Source organism: Carex rostrata, chromosome 34, assembly GCF_964058835.1.
Source record: "Carex rostrata chromosome 34, lpCarRost1.2, whole genome shotgun sequence".
NCBI lineage: Eukaryota > Viridiplantae > Streptophyta > Magnoliopsida > Poales > Cyperaceae > Carex > Carex rostrata.
Genome location: NC_135951.1, coordinates 3323214 through 3338212, shown reverse-complemented (window position 1 = coordinate 3338212; position 14999 = coordinate 3323214). Strand labels below are relative to the sequence as shown.

Below are 14999 nucleotides of genomic sequence, written 5' to 3'. Positions count from 1 at the left end.
GCGTTTGGATGCTTTTCCCGGCGTTGAAGAGGCGTCGCCCGAATAATCTTTCCTGGCGTTTGCAGGCTTTTTCCCGGCATTTGAAAGCTTTATTCCCGGCGTTTGGAAACGCCGCCAAAAGGATTACCATTTTTTTGAAGAAAGTCTTTCCCGGCGCTTTAAAAACGCCGCCAAAGGCACGGTATAATAAAAAAAAAATTAAAATTTCAAAAATTCACTATAAATCACAAAAAATTCCATATAAATCATAAAAATTCCAAAAATGAAAATTTTTGGTCTGGGATGCTCATGAAACAACCTGGAACCCGTATTTCTATCTGAAAATAGTTTACAACTTACAAATCAACCCACTTTACCCCAAAATGAACAGCATTGCCACAGTCTGAAACTATAAACACCTCAGAAAAACGCTCCATTTCATTATGCATCTGGTAAGATATATTTACAAATTTTGAATCCTTTTCACCAGCTATGAAAACAAGGGGCTTCTTACAATCTTTCAAATCATCCCAAAGAGACCTGAATATATACCAGTTCACATTCACTTAAATACTGGTACTGTAATACAAGTCATTCATAAGCTTGCAATAGAAATGGTATAACGAATCAAATCTTGTGTAGTACCTTTGATTTGCTACATGACTTGAATCGTGTAAAACCTTAGCCAGAGATTCGACATCGTCATGCTGGGTATGATTCTGGAGAAGTCTATCAAAATGTGGCTCTTAGGCTGAAATTATATGGAATTAATAAATTATCTCAGAATCACCAAGATATATATCAAGTTCATTTTTACAAATCTCTAGCTTGAGTGGTACCTTGACCATAACTTGGTTGAATACCAAGTCTCTAGAAAATTATGCAAACCATGTGATATAAGCAACTTAGCCCTTGATTTGTCGATTGCCTGATGTATCTTTCTATTTGATTCTTCTTTCAACCTTGGGCTTCCTGATATTATAATAGCTCCTTTGATCTGCATATGATATTTTTAAGATTTCAAAAGTTGCAAGTCAACTAATTTTTTTTTTTTTTTTTTAAATTGAGATACCTTGTTACTGTTTAGAGCCATGTGCAATGCAATTCTTGCACCCATTGAGTTACCAACAAGAACAACCCTTTGTTCTTCAGTAGAGATGGTGCATTCCTGTTTCGCATGAACCTATGATTTGCCGTGCCCAGGTAGGTCCACATAAATCGTGCATGCATCATTGGAGAGAGATTTCATTATGGGGGCCCAATCTTCACTCGTACCAAGAAATCCATGAAGAAATATGACTGTGTTTTTCTGCATATGCCCAATGCTTAATTACTTAGATATTTTTAATCAATTTATTAAAAATATATTGGGTTTCAGTAACAACTTCACTTCACATGCAGCTGCATATTATGATACTGGGTCTTAAATTGAGGTACAGTTGAACAACATTTTGCAAGTTGGATACATTACTGACCAACTGATCTTAAATTAATGAGGGTATAACAGTAATTAAGTGACTTCATAAAAAGAAGGTATAAGAAAATTTCTTACATTTGTATGCAAGCTAGCTTCTTTAACTCTAAAACTGGAAGACAAACCACCTTCATCAAAAAAATGAAAAGTTCAAACAAAAAATGCTTACTATGGCTGCTATTCCAGGATGTGCATATTTTTAGAGGTGATTTACAAAATCTCCTTTAATAGCATCTAGGGTTTCATCTAGTACAACAAGCAAGCCATTTTCTTCACAAAATTTTATGATATTCTCTTCTGCTTTTATAGGTTCCTGAAATTGTACCAAAAAATGAAAATTTCAAAAATTTACTATAAATCATAGAAAATTCTAAAAATGGAAATTTTTGGTCTTGGATGCTCATGGAACAACCTGGAACCAATATTTCTATCTGAAAATAGTTTACAACTTACAAATCAGCTCACTTTACCTTAACTTGCAAATTTTACACTAAATAAGTCAAATAATGGTAAACTAACAACACAAAATAGTTTACATTGTGTCAATTAGTTGGTCCACCTCGTCTAATATAACGACCTCTACATTTAATGTTGCACCTTACTGGCCTAACATTTTCATTTCACAAAACAACCTGGTTTATATAATGACAATTTTGCCCTTCAACCTCCAAGTTGGAGTCCCCCTCCCCCTGAAGAATGTCTCTTGCACACTCATGCCTTTTACTCCAGCATCTATTTCTTAAGCAAGACATTTAATACCAAGATATAATGGTGAAAACCACCCATATAAAGGGAACAGATAGAAATCAGAACTTTTTTAACACAAATTTAACAATTATATCCTTGAGTTTTGTATAAATATTGGTATGACTATTTTCCCTTCTCCCAAAGTACAAAATGCAAAAAAGTGATTCAGATAATAGCGATTCACTGCTTAAAATTTTTGGGTGAGCTGACATTACCCAAAATGACAGTGCAAGTTTATATACCTGAACTCACAGTTGGAGGCATAAAAACTCCCAATTTCGAGCTTCTAGGGCTTCTAATAGGAGGCCAAAGGTACTTACCTATATGGAGATTGTCGGTGAGGTGCCGAGAGAGAGGAGAGGGAGCAAATGTTGCTCGCTTCCTAGTTAGAAACACACTTAAATAACAATTCCAGTAATATTATAAAGTACACCAGAGTAGACAGAATTTATGCCGGAAAGACAAGAACATTAGTAATACTAATGTAAATTGAGATTTGAAGACAAAAAGGAAAAGAACAGTGTATTATTAACAAGACTATGTGTGCTTCATCAATTTAAAGCATGTGAAATAGAAACTGTGGAGCACTTTTCTTCCTTTTCTTTGCACTGTTTGTTTTCATTGCAACAGAGGAAGAGAAGCTAAATTGGTCAAAGTTAATTTCACCGTTCTAGAAATCTACATACTTAAAATTATCTGATAACTAGATTCTAGTTCAATTTGGGTTATGCTTTTGGATCTAAATCTCAAAATTTAAACAACAAGTGATCAGAATAAGTACCTGGATAAGATACCATCTTTTATGATATTTGCAAAAAGTTGCTTAATATTACAAGTACCCAAACAGGAAGAAACTTGAAGTTGAATGATCTTTTTAATGGACAGTTTAAGAAGAAGACAATTGTAATGTCAAATTCTATCTCACTAAAATCATTCATGGTAAAACTTACTGTGTCCTTGTGCATAGTATCCATATAAAAATGACAAAACCTATACAAGATTGAGACACAAAAATGACAAAACCTATATGAGATTGAGATACAAAAACCTTCTCAATTACCCCCCTCGTTAAAACCATCACAGGATATGAAATAATATCATGAAAGCTGCATAAATACCAAGCACATCCTGGTTTGGTGCTTAAATAAAGTTCTGTGCATGGTTTGAGATTTGATTGAGGATTAAAAATACCAACTTGTCAAGAGAAAAGTACTGACCTAAAGGCCATGAGGCATGAGCAAATAGATCATGGAAATTATCAAAGTATCACCAACAGAATAACAATCTTCTATTATTTTAATTGGTCATGGAAGTTAACAAGTTAGCACCTTAAATTTGATCCCTGTCATCACGACACAAAAAATAAAAGGTTCAAGTGACCAATCAAATTCCCAAGTTCAAATCAGAAAATCAATTGCCCAAGTTCAAATCAGAAAATCAAATGCCCAAGTTCAATCAAATGTCCCTGTCGTCACTTCATTTCTTCTTGTATTATGAGATCTTAAGGAATTCAGTGAAAGAAAAACGGGTTTCATGTAAAATTAGTTGAGTTTCACTCTTCTCCTTGAATTTCGCCATTACTGTCACGTTCTATCAGTTTCTCAATTTCTCTTAAATTGTTAAAGAATCTTGCAAAATTCGCAATTAAATTCAAGCCTTAGTACGTACCAGAAAGTGACAGAGAGCGAGATGAGACTTGCCTTGATTGACGGAGCTCCACAGATAGATAGAGAGTATCGCTAGAGTGGAGAAGAGGGAACGGTGTGGTCACCAGCCGAAGTCGCGCCGCCGCAGCCGCAAGGTCAAAGAGGCGGAGAGGCAAGAGTAAGGTTGAAGAGGAGAGGCGGAGAGGCGGGGATTGAGCATAGAGGCGGGAAGGGTTTTGGTCTAGAGGTGAGTGCAAAGGAGAGGAGAGGAGCGGAGGCAGGGAGGCGGGACGATTTGGGGGTCTAGAGCGCGATTTGGAGATATTGAGCGCCAGCGGAGAGATTCACCCGGCGGTTTCCTATCGCGCCGAGAAAACTACATACCATATCCCGGCGATTCCTATCGCGCCGAGCCCCTCAACGCCGCCCGATCTATACCATATCCTGGCGTTTTCTATCGCGCCGAGCCCCACAGCGCCGTTAATTGCATAATTTCTTGTAGTGTTTTAACGACAATCCTTTATAATAGAAGTATAATATTATCTCAACGAAAATCCATAAAAATACATATATTGACCCAATTATCAAATATCTCTAATCTCATTAATTGAGTTGTCATCTTTTGACTCAGAAAAATATTTGTCCAATGCATGTTTTTTGCATAAATGTAAACTAAATATAAAACAGTGAAGACATGTATTGATAGCCATTGTAATAGACGTGCAAATCAAACATAATAATAATAATACATTTTTTGAAATACTGAAGCGATAGTCATACACGAATCAAACATGATAATAATACATATTCTGAAAATGATATTCCTTGAAATCCTTCTATTCTCTCGAATGATCTATAGCGCGAACCAAATGACCCCTTTGAAAATCATGACATTTAGAAAATTCAATGCCAGCTCAGTTTCACCTTATCAGTTCCACCATTCTTGAATAGCCCCTTTATATATAAGAGTGTTATATATAGGTGATGACATCCGAGTCATACCCTTCGGAGAAGCAGAAAGTGCACTTGTAATTAAGAGTTTTGTTTTTGGAGATTAAATATTTAGATGAAGCGAAAAATATCATGATACAGAAATCTAAATTTTACTCTTCAAAGATCTTTTGATGGTAATCGATCAATTTACACTTAAATATATAATTCATCTTTCGTGGGGGGATCGATTTAAGAGGTTAATTAGCAAGTATTATTATTTTTTTGCGTTAGCATTTCAGATTTATAATTCAGGTTTTGCGCAAATTATTCATAGATATATTTTTCCGTGAAAGAAAAAAAGCAATTGGGTTTAATTACATCGATCTATCATCCATGTAAGATATTAAGGATACGATGTTATTAATTTCATACCTGATCTTCTTGTTTTATTTTCTTATTAACTAGGGTTTTAATAGGAGTGGTGTTTTATCTTTTTTAGTTCGCTATGTTCTTATCCATTACTTTTTTTCTTTCTTTTAAATTATGTGTCAATAAATTTGAGTTTGATGTTTGTATTTCAGTTTGTAAGTTTGTTTCAATAAAGTGATTTTCAGAAATTAATTTTTTATTTATTTTATTTCAAATATTCTAAAGTTCTACATTAATTCTAAATAATCGAAAGTAACATTTTCCAATTTATCACATTTTGAATATATTAAATATTAATCTTTCAGGTTCAGGGTTGAATTTTGTTTGAAAATTCAGAACGAACATATGTATAGCATATTTATAAATATGGCTTATCTTTGTTTTTCCTAGCTATTAAATTAAACTTCCTTCTGTGTATTAGCAACAAAAATAAAATAAAATAAAACAAAAATTTCTTATAGGAGGTTCAACTAAAATAATGCAATTTGTGTGATACAACATGTATTTTGTGTGAATTTTTTTACTTCTTATAAAATATCAATTTCGTTCATTATATATCGATCAAGTTGCAAACTATAGAAACTTTTTTCCTTAATATCATAAATGCAGGATATATTTTATTGAATTTTCTTCTATTAAATATTGGAGAATATCAAATAATTATCAATAGAATTGATTTTAAAAAGGACCAGAAGCTCTCTTAATATCAAATAATTATCTCTACAAATTTAAGAAACGCGGCAAAAGATAGCACTACCAGAAGCTCTCTTAATTCTCCAGTGATTGGTACATTAAGATTAGCCATGATAACTGCAATCACTAAAATTAAATAGAGAACAAAATAAAAGAATTTCTTCATTTTTTTTCTTGAGAAGTGTATTGATTTTCTCACGAGATCGAAAAAAGAAAGAAGATTTTCTTACGGGGATAAATATTATGACAGGTGGGCTCACTTTTGTAATCCATTCTTAGAGAATTGTTCATTAACTTAAGTGGACGTGGCGTATGAGAGCCAACAGGGATGGATGTCAGCAGATAGGTCCCATGTCTCGTGTTAAAAAATGAAGAAGAAAAAAAAATCTTGTTCTAATTTATTTTATTTAATTAAAAAAATAAAAAAGAGAAGAATCAAGAATACGACTCAGATCCAAGATCGATAATTAAAATCACAAATCTTCATAAAAAAAAAACCATTTTTATTAGATAAAAGATTAATTCGAACCTACATTTTTATTTATAATTTTTTTTGCGCCAATGAATTATCACAATATTTAATCTGGTACTTTGTTTTAATTTATTTTTTCTATTTTCAATTATTAGAGATATATTTTCTTGACCAAAGTCAACAACAGTTGGAAATTTGTTAGAAAGATGGTTGACCACAAAAAAAAGGGTACATTAATTGCACGAAAAGGGTCTTTAATGGCGAAAGTGTAGGACTTGTAATAACCTTTAATTGCAGGCATGAAGAGGAATGGCTATAAGTGTCCTTTGGTCAGGTTGCACCTAGAACAACATTTAAAATCAATGGACCAGTCTCAAATTAAACGAAAAACAGCTCAAAAAAATCATGGTCCATTGTACGATCTCATAGAACGGGCACTACTAGAATCTGGGTTTCTTGCATGGATAAAAATAATTGTTGCATGGTTAAGTAGTGTCCATGCAACAAGTATTGGCATTTCTGACACAATTAAATTTGTTGCATGGACAGTCCCATGCAACTGTTACTCATGCAACAAATGTGATAGTTAACCATGCAACTGTCTCTTATTTATCCATGCAACAAATATTTGATGACCCATGACCCATCAGCAGAAATAGAAAATATATTTTAATGAATGTCCATGCAACAACTCATTTCATATCCATGCAACAAGTCTCTCAAATTTAGACTAAACTGTTGCATGAGTAACCCATGCAACAATTATTTGAGAACTATTTGTTGCATGGACTTGTCCATGCAACAAATCTCTAAAATCTAAACTAAACAGTTGCATGAGTAACCCATGCAACAAGTCTGGAGGATTATTTGCGAACTATTTGTTGCATGGATTACCCATGCAACAAGTTTTGACGATTTTTTTGAACTATGTGTTGCATGGGTCTACCCATGCAACAATTATTGAATTTCTGGACAGTGACTTTTCTATATATATTTGATCTCTCCTTTCAAATTGAATATATTCTTATAAATTACAACAAGTGATACATTACAGCAGTATATTAATTTCTTCACATCCTACTTAATATTGTTCAAATTTAGAAGGAAATTTGATCTCTCCTTTTAAATTAAATATATTTTGTAAATTACAACATATATTATAAAGTAAATGAGATACACCAGTGGAGAGTTTTCTCCCCACTTGTAGTGACTTGTTGCATTCAAAATTATTAAAATCCAATTTCAAACAAAATTTGAACGGAGTTTGCAATTTTAAACAAAATCTGATTGCAATTTTCAACAAAATCCAATTTGCAAATTGTTTCACAATAATTAAAATCCAATTTCAATCATTAGACAAAAGTTATCCTAGATAAACAAAATCTTGAGTTATCTCTTTCAACAAAATATGAGTTCATCACTTGCAGCCCCTACATACGCTGAAAAAAAAATTTACATTACAAAGTGAGCATTTCAAAAGAAAAAAAATGATGACACATTTTCTTGTCAGCCATTGCCAACAATCACTAGTACTGTATAGAAAGTGGATGGTAAAACCTTGAAAACTATACTTCACTCCTATATGAAAATATTTATTGAGATGAGATGCGCTTGTTTTGATTTTTGGTAGTACCAGTATCTTACTTAGGCACATAAAATTTCAAAAGCATATCTATATATAATTCTATTATGTCATCATGTTGATTTAAAAAAAAAAAAAGCACATGGGGTCTGTAGTCTACCAGTTCTGTCAATCCAGTTCAGTGCATATCAGTATATATACCACACTACAGACCTTCATTTTGGTGAAGATTATTGAAATTTTTTTATTACTATTAGGCTAATACCATTTACCAATTATGGTTTTCAACAGTGGTAATCGGTACACTGTACAAAGTACAAATTAGAGTGGTACTGGTAATTGCAATTTACCATTTAGCATTTACTATTAGTTTGCAACAGTGGCACTGGTAGTTGCTTGAAATTTCACTATTACCATTTAATTAGTACACAGAAGAGGGAGGGAGGGAGAGCAAAAGAAAATACTAACTATATTGGTTTAAATTAGATCTGATCGAAATTATAGAACAGATAAGTTAATCATTGTAGCATGAAGCATAAATTACATTGTAAGGGCCATCGTAAATTTTTTGTTCTTTGTTTAGTAATGGTATCGAACCGATTGCTAACACATAAATAATAAATACTAACATGATACCACATGAGGGTTTAATTGCTAACTTCAATTTCTTCAATTTCTTTTTGGTTCGGGCATTTTGTCGAACACTTTAAATGCATGCATCAATGCAACAAAATTTACTCAAACTTACGAATGCATGTGATTCAGCGGGGCATTTCATCAAACACCTTGTGGCGTAGTGGAAGTGTAACCAAATTAACAAGTAGAGTAAACAAAATCAGAGAGAGAGCATACCATGAACAAGTAGATTAGTCAAGTGAGGTTGTATTAATTCCAACTAAGAAATTACAACAAAGATTCATACTATGATTTATAGTTTTAATTATAGGTTGATGAATCTTAGTCAAGTGAGGTTGAATCAATCAAAAAATCAGAGCACCTCATGACTCTCTGTAATACAACCCACTGTATTGAATCTTGTAAAGATAAACTTTTGATAGAGATGTGTAAGTAAACATAAAAGTGAGGTTGGCACAGTCTGACAAGGCAATGACCAGAACAAGTGAACTTGATTTCACAAAAAGAGCCTACTGTCGAGAATTAATAAAAACAATAAAAAGTGTAAATACTGTGAAAATCCTAGTATTTTGGTTCGGACATTTTGTCGAACACTTTAAATGCATGCATCAATGCAACAAATTGACTGCATGCATCACTACTTACAATCAGATTCTAGGACCCTTCAAAACATCTGCTACTCTTGGAAGAAACCCAGGAGAGACCATGTTGGCGACAGCGGCGGCAAGGAGAATTTTTCATGCGGCTCGAGAGAGAGAGATGCAGAGGGAGAAGGAAGACGGCGGCAAGGAGAATTGTTCTCTTTGCACTAAGAAACAAATCACACAACTGCAAGAAGTGAGCGAAATTGAACAGAAAATTAGAAAGATCATTGGTTCAATTTTAATTGAAGCACTTACTCCTAGGAAATTAATTGACAACAAATAAAGAAATTTCAAGAACCTAACTGAGGCATTTCGCTTCTGGATCTCCTATTTCCAGTGTTGCTCGATTAAGGGGACAAGGGGTATGTCGTTGAGAAGATAAATTCAGTAAGGAAAGTGAAAAATGAGGGAATTAAAATTTAGTAAAAATTTAGGAGGGAAGTAAAAAAAAACTGCCAAGTCCCCAGAGTACAGAGAACTCTCAGTCGCATTTACTTATACATCAACCCACAAATTTATATCCCCTGAGGTAACAAGATATTTATAGTTAGATCGGTGCCTATGATCAGATTTAGCACGATTATTGAAGGAGTCAGATGATTTCATCTAGTGTGGATCTAAACATAAATGTTATGTCATCTCAGCGAAATGGACCTCCTGCTAACAGCCCCTGTAATGGAGATATCCATTGGTAATCCTGACTCTTCATCTTCCATCGGACGATTCATATCAACAGATTATGAAATTTGTGAATTTTGTATAACATATAATATGAATAAATTTCTAAAAAAATATTTTCTACATTCTTACATATCATGTGACCAAATAATGCTTGTAATTGTTAATTTTTTAGAATTTCGTCATTATTTGCTTCTTAAAATTGAGCCAATGATTACAGACCGTTCATTTTTACGTAAGCGATTGACGGTTGATCCTCGATGAATTACTTCCAAATTACTTTTTAAATGATCAGGGGAAAACATTGAACTATTTTAACAACAAAAATCTTAACTTTTATTATGTTGAATCTTCGATCCAACGCGAAGTGTTTGTGACCCTACGATGTTTGTATATTTCGTGACCTTGATGGATAGGTAAATGAACATAAAATTTCATCAAACTTCACTGCAATGATTTTAATGTGATACTCTTTAATTTTAACAGTTCCGATCGACCATCGGACGACGCATACTTGTGGGTTTTCATTAACTCACACAACGAGAGTTCATATGCTATGTTCAACAATGATAGATATGAGTTATTGATGCAACAAGCTTATTCTATATAATTTTTTGATCTAAATCATGTAGTAATTCATAAACATGTTCTTCCATTAATTATCCATTAATTATCGTATAAATTTCATTAATATCATTTGCAATTATTTTGTTTTCTAAATCAATTTCCTAAATGAAGTACTATATATAATTTCAATCCCATTTAAATATGAACTGCAAAAATAAAATACCTATTACATCTAGAAGTTCAAACTAAACAATTAATAAAAATAAAATTTAATTAATGAAAAGTAAATACGGTAGAACTTTCATTTTTTATCTAAATTAAACAATAATAAAGTAATTTTGTATGTATCAAGAAAATTAGTTTCTATCATTGACTCACATCTTAATTGTGTGAAGAAAATATCATATATAATTTCAATCATATTCAATTAATTACAACAATAAAATACTAACTACATCTAGAAATCTGAATTAAAGTAATAAACGTAATTATTAAATATCTTGCAATTATTCCAATGTGTTCAGTACTCTGTATGAAGCTAAAACTGCTCTGTTAACGATTTATCTCCTGAAATTTAGTTTTCCCCCACTGTGCACTCAAGAGAAATTTGGTTTCCCTCCTTGACAAAATTTTCATCTCCCTCCCACTTTGACCCCTTAGCAATTTGGACCCCATAAAGTAACTCAAATTTTGAGATTAGATCCAGGCCATTCGATCTTTTCTGGCACGAATATTAAAGATATTTGTGCATTCATCTTGGACCGGATTCTGATCGGACAGTCCAAATATAAACTCACAATTCGAGTTACTATAGAGAAATTGGACCTAGACAAAACAACCCTATACCTTACTTATCCCCTCCGCAAATTACCCTCCCTCCCAGCCGCCTTATTCTTTCAATTTTCATTTTCACCACAATCCCCTTTCTCCCTCCCTCCCTCGCCAAGCCTACACTCCCCCTTCTAGTCCTAGTTTTCTAAACCCTAGATCTAAAGTGCGAAACGTAAATGAGAAGAGCAGCGACGGCAAGCCTGCTCAGGCAGTGCGCACTCAGGTGGAACCGCGGAAGGCGGGCGGACCGGTGGCTCAGGCGGGACGGGGTACGGCTGCCGCCACTTAGCGTTGGATACTAGCAAGTGGTAACCTTCCGACACGGGTAGTCCCAAATTTGACTGATTTTTCTGATTGAGTTAATTCATCATAACACTATTTCGTCCTCTCTAATTCATTAGAATAAAGATGCTAAAGTCTTGGGTTTGATGTTTTCCTTTTTTTAACCACATTACTAAATTATAATTTCAATCTTTTGCAATAACTTGATAACTCAAGTGCCCCATTTTTTTTCTTTTTGTTTTCTAACAGGGAGGTCCCATAAAGACAAACTGTAACTGGAAATTAGATGTTCAACAATAATTTTGTGTGTACTTAATTTAGAATATATGATAATATAGAGAACTTGATTAATAGAGGAGATTGGATCCTCTTGAATAAAATGCAAGAATTTAATAGTACTCTCTACGTTGTTGACATTTAAATTTAAACTTTGTATAGATTTGAATTAATTGTGATGCCTAGGTTATTCACCTGTACCAGAAACTGGATGCGTACTGGTACAGTACTCAGTCTGCCAAGATTGGCTTAAAATTTTCCTTAAGCTCCAGGGTTTGACTTGTAAATATGTAATTACCCCTTGTCAGGAGGACTAAGCTACAAATTTAAAGTTTAAATAGGTCTGGTTAACCTTGTTTTCTATTTGAATTTGGGCTGGGCAGATTTTTATTAAATCGGTTCTAGGCAAAAATAATGGTTGCAATCATTGTTGTGAGTTTTATTTTCTTTTCACATTTTTGCTTCTTTGAGTCTTAGATCAGCGTATATGTCTAAAAATTGACACATACACTTTCTGAGTACAGGTTACTTCACTCTGAACCTATGTGAGATTTGTTGACACTTAAAATTTGCAAAAACAACCCCTAAGTTATCAAGGAACTGTACAATGCTATGTGTGTCGAACAATTATAAAACTAGCTTAATACATGATAATAGAAAAATTTGACTTATTATACCTCTTCTCTGCCTTCCCCTCGTTAATTTTTGTTATTTCAAGTTGTGTCAAAATCGGCCAAAACCTGAGGTAGAAGTTTTTTATAGATTCAATGAATATGCTCACTAGTTTAACAATAATTGCTTATTATTCTCTAATTCTAGCACTGCAATTGGTACATGTGTTGTGGACTTTAGGAGTTGGTTAATTTCCATACACCTTGTTTGTAATTAATGGAAAATATATTGTGGGTACTAGTTTCTTATTTTACTTAATAATTCATGGTGCTCTCATTACACTTTTTACGATTTGAACGTGTGAACCTTTGTTGTGCTCATGTGAACCTCTTGAGACCGGTCGATCCAAAGCAATCTCTCATGTTCCAATTAATTTAAGTGTATTGTTTATTGAGATCTGACATGTAATGTTTATTGAGTAGTTAATAATTCCAAATTGGTGCAATGGCAGTATGAATCATAGCTTATTCCTTCATGTATTCTAATAAACTTTTTGAAACAATGGCAGTTGTGAATCTGACACTCATTGATCTTTCTGGTTCGTTCATATATTGAGAAGGTAATGTTTCCACTCCTCTTATGCTTGCCTAATCACTGCTGGTGTGTTTTCTAATAATTATTTCTGCACCCGTTTTGTCATAACAGTGCTAATTGCAGTTTTTTTAATCTTCATCAGTTTTCAGTGAAGACAAAGTAGTGGGTTGACAGCTGTACAAATAAGAGAGAAAATTCAATATTGAAGGTAATTGAAGTGAGTTAATTTAATCTATTTTGAACTTGCATCAGTTTTGATATATTGAGGTTAATTTGGTTATAAGTGGGGCATAAATGTAGATTAACTATGGTTTATGGTTAATTATTGAGTATAGATTGGTTAAAGTTGAGGCTAGTAGCAGCTTTGGTTATAGATCTGGTTATAGATTAAATTATTGAGTATATATTTGGTTATAAGTGTGTATCTAGGCATTTTAGATGACGAGACACGTGTAAGTGTTCTTATACTTTTATGGCTTTACATGATAATCTAGTATAGATACAATTGCTCTCTTTAGTTACTCCGATACTTTCTTTTTTGTAATCACTTCTTATTTCTATTTTTTTATGAAAAGGCGAAACCAAGAATCGAGAAAATGGGGAGCAAAATTGGTAACAGTTGGAGAACGACTGGAGACATTAATAATCAATGGTCCAGGTACTGATACCATAATTTGTGTTTCCCTCACTAATTTACCAGTAATGTTAAGTAGAAGAAAATTAAAATGAATTTGAATGCCTTCTTTCATTTTAACTCCAGACAAAAAGTGAACTTGTGCATAGAATATGTAAATTAGTGAGAGATGCAAAGGCCTGACTTCCAGTAACACATGAGAGGTTCTATCTTTATGTCAGAATTGCAAAGAAAGACGAAAAATATTTAACTCTATGAATAGTCCCATAGTACGCATCATTATGCGCTATGCATAGTACCATACCCCTAACCAGCCTCCTAAGAATTATTGAACCTTAAAATTGAAGATATTTATCCATAGCATGCATCATTATGTGCTATGCATAGTACCATGGTACCATACCCCCTAACCAGCCTCCTAGGAATAACCAAATAACTATAGTTGTTCAACCAAATCCTAGGGATTTTTACTATTACAATAACATCATGGTTAAGGGCAGTAAGCGGTAGAAAGGTGACCGGCGTGACAAATAAGCTACCTGCACCTTGGTTCAAGTGTCATGAAGATAAACTTAGTTTACCATTTAGTCCTATGTCATGAAGATAAACTGATTTTTTATGTGTAGTAGGTTATGAAGATATACCTATTATACTTATTTTAATGCTTTTCGAGTGTTTCTACAATTTATTATCAATATTAAATTTCATTCTATACTATATGTTGTATATGTAGGGTCTAGGTGCTGATTTTACAGAATCAAATGGGGGAAGAAATTTCCAAGCACTTCTCAATGTGCAATTTGAAAATGAGGTGGCAACATGTCTAGGTGCTGACGACGAGTGGTTTGGGGAAGAAAGGCAGAACAACCAACCCTTCTAGTGTGGAGTGTTATAAACCATTATCACATAAAAATGGTATTTTGTATAGCTAGAAAAGTAGCCTCTTTTTGTATATTTTTTGATGCTGGGTTGCGTGTATATTTCGGTTATAGAAACAAGTGGTTGCAATCCTTTTTGGTCTTATGTTTCAAGGAAAGCTTGAATTTACTATAATGATTAATGATAATTAAAATGTTACTTTCCATGTTTTATTGTGTTGTTTTTCTTATTATGTTTCAATGTGTAATGTAAAAGATTTCTTGGTTGCTTATGGGTTGGTACCAAATCGGTACAGGTACCAAATTGGTACGAGGTGAATTATAGAATTGAGCCTGGATTTTTTTTTTGGTAACGACAATTTTTTGCATCGTAAAATCTATACAAATATGGGGACCAGACAATATCTTAGCA

The 14999-nt window shown here is 33.3% G+C and overlaps 2 long non-coding RNA genes across 5 annotated transcripts; one reads left to right on the top strand and one right to left on the bottom strand.

The window, feature by feature from the left end:
* Window positions 1-218: 218 nt before the first annotated feature.
* On the bottom strand, window positions 219-4344 carry LOC144548770 (uncharacterized). 4 transcript variants are annotated; one of them, XR_013509467.1, is made up of 7 exons: window positions 3224-4344; window positions 2443-3190; window positions 1623-1766; window positions 1052-1288; window positions 819-976; window positions 625-730; window positions 219-519 (listed from the first exon to the last, which is right to left on the bottom strand). It is a non-coding gene; the product is annotated as an uncharacterized LOC144548770 (long non-coding RNA). The 4 variants fall into 4 exon arrangements; XR_013509466.1 differs by having other exon boundaries at window positions 2443-3542; window positions 3869-4344; XR_013509465.1 differs by having other exon boundaries at window positions 1532-1766; window positions 2443-4344.
* A 7054-nt stretch (window positions 4345-11398) lies between these two features.
* LOC144549073 (uncharacterized) lies at window positions 11399-14793 on the top strand. The gene is made up of 4 exons (XR_013509562.1): window positions 11399-13100; window positions 13218-13283; window positions 13651-13733; window positions 14443-14793. It is a non-coding gene; the product is annotated as an uncharacterized LOC144549073 (long non-coding RNA).
* The last annotated feature ends 206 nt before the right edge of the window (window positions 14794-14999 follow it).